A 2,840-nucleotide genomic window follows, 5' to 3' on the forward strand; every position below is an offset into this window, starting at 1 on the left:
CACACACACTCACACACACACACACACACATATATATATATATATATATATATATATATATAGTTGTGTGTGATTACAGCTTGTATAATGTATCTATACGTCTATATATATACATAGTTTTATATATATATATATATATATATATATATATATATATACACACACACATATATATATATATATATATATATATATCTATATATATATATTTCAAATAAGCCATATATATTTTTTTGATATATTAATGTCTGGATTCTCTTAACGACCTCGGGATCAGAGCCCCAGGCGAAATCTCACAAAGACAAGAGCTTGGCTCCGGCCGGGAATCGAACCCTGGTCGGCAAGCTTATATAGACAGTGACTAACCCATTCGGCCACGAAGGTTAGTCACTGTCTATATAAGCTTGCCGACCAGGGTTCGATTCCCGGCCGGAGCCAAGCTCTTGTCTTTGTGAGATTTCGCCTGGGGCTCTGATCCCGAGGTCGTTAAGAGAATCCAGACATTAATATATCAAAATATATATGGCTTATTTGAATATGAAAAAACACGTAAAAATGTGCAAAATTTATCATATATATATATATATATATATATATATATATTATATATATATATATATATATATATATATATATATACTGTACATATACATATATATACAGTATATATACACACACACACTTGCATGGAACTCATAATTCGGTAAACACCATTTCCCCCTCTTGCCAAAAACCCACTTATCTACGAGGCGACATGCAGAGAAAAGCTTGCCAGGCGGCACACTCATTTTAAAACGGCCGCAAGCATTACGAGACGTCTTGTAAGAAGGGAGACATTGTCCTCGCGAGGAACTAAATCCTTCTCGCCGTCCTAGTTAAGCAAAATCGTCGTTTTCCACGTAGCGGCAAATCGTATCCTAGAACCCTTTGGGCGATTGTTTTGAGCCCCTCATTCTTTCCCCCTTCCCTTCTTACCTCCCTCTACCCTTTCCCCCCTTACCTCCTTCTCACCCCTTCCCCCTTTTCTCCTCTTACCTCTCCCTCACCTCTGCCCCTTCCCCTCTTACCTCCCTTTAACCCCTTCCCCTCTTACCTGCCTCTCCTTTCCCCTCTTACCTCCCCCTCCCCCTTCACCTCTTACCTCCCTCTCATCCCACCCCTTCCCCTCTTACCCCCTTACCCCCTCTCCCCTCCCATCTTACCTCCCTCTCCCCTCCCCTCTAACCCCCCTCTCCCCTTCCACTCTTACCTCCCTCTCCCCTCCCCTCTTACCTCCCTCTCCCCCTCCCTCTCACCCCCTCCACCTTCCCTTCTTACCTCCCTCTCACCCCTCCCAACACCTAACCATCCCCCACCTCTCTACATTTCCCTTTCCCCTCCCCTTAACCCCACCACCTCTCCCTCCCCCCTCACACCCCCCTCCCTCACACCTCACACCCCCTCATACCTCCCACTCCCCCTCCCCCTCTACTTCCCCTCTCCATACCCCTTCCCCAATCCCTCCAAACTCCATTTCTCGCTATCATTGTTGAAGCCCGAGCAACGAGGAGCGAGTCATCTAGAAAAGCATCATTTACTAAGAGCCATTTCTTCAGCAACATCTCCTTTAGGCTCCTTGTCCTTATACCGCTGTATTCTTTTACCCCATTGTGAATCCTAGTTGTCTTGCGTTTCCTAGATTCCCTTATTTGGTAGGAATAGCAGAAAGGCTTCAATGGATATCTCCTTTTATGCCCTAAAGAATATGGCGTCAGATAAAGACCGCTTGTTAGGTTTGCAGGGTCTCTGTCTAAGTCTTTTTATGTCTTTGTATTTTCAGCGCATTTCAGGTCTGTCTGAGCATTGATGTATACCCTGCCCCCAAACACCCCCCCCCCCCCCCCTCTCTCTCTCTCTCTCTCTCTCTCTCTCTCTCTCTCTCTCTCTCTCTCTCTCGTTGATTAGATTTTTAAAGGTTTAAAGGTCACTCATGAATGGCAGGGACAAGGGACATTGACAGTGCCCTAAGAGGCCAATGCTATAGAGACTGACCATATACAAATATGATCATCACCCAAGCCACTCTCCATCAAGCTAGGACAAGGAGGGTCAGGCAATGGGTGTTGGTGACTCAGCAGGTAGACCTACAGGCTCCTCCAAACATCCCATTGCTAGCTCACAAGGATGGTGAGGTTGCAGACACTTTTAGGGACTCGAACCCAGTCTATAGAAAAAGATTTATGAAATATAAAACGGGGCCAATGACCTTAGATGTCAGGATGCCAGATAACTCTTACTCAATCAATTTATGAAATATGAAACGAAGATATTCGTTAACGAAACAAAAATGAACACAATACGAATAATTTCTAATTTTTTTACTAAAATGAAACAGTTAAAAGAAAAAAAAATTACGAAGTATATATTCCTCGACAATAAAAAAAAAAAAAAAAGGTAAAACGAAATTACAAAAAACCAATCATTTTTTATTTTTTACTGATAAGAATCTTGTTTACAACTACGTATGGATCAGATGCATCTACATATTTGTAAAGAGAAGCTTTGACCCTTTAGAAGCTCAGCTTCACGAGCTTCAGCGAAGCTCCATCGATTTATTCGCGCAACTGTGCACAAGAACACGATATCGGTTTCCGGAATCTCTAATCGCAAATTGGTAATCTGATCATGAAGCGCTTTTTTTTTTTTTTTTTTCCTGCCCTTCTGTTTTTGACTTTTTACTTGACGTTGGAAGAAGATTTTATTTTATTAGCCCAATTATGTTTCGAAGCAGAATTACGGAGCGAGGGGTCATTAGGGAAATTGATATTTATCGGAAAATAAAGTGTACTCTCCAGAGCCTC

Source organism: Palaemon carinicauda, chromosome 15, assembly GCF_036898095.1.
Source record: "Palaemon carinicauda isolate YSFRI2023 chromosome 15, ASM3689809v2, whole genome shotgun sequence".
NCBI lineage: Eukaryota > Metazoa > Arthropoda > Malacostraca > Decapoda > Palaemonidae > Palaemon > Palaemon carinicauda.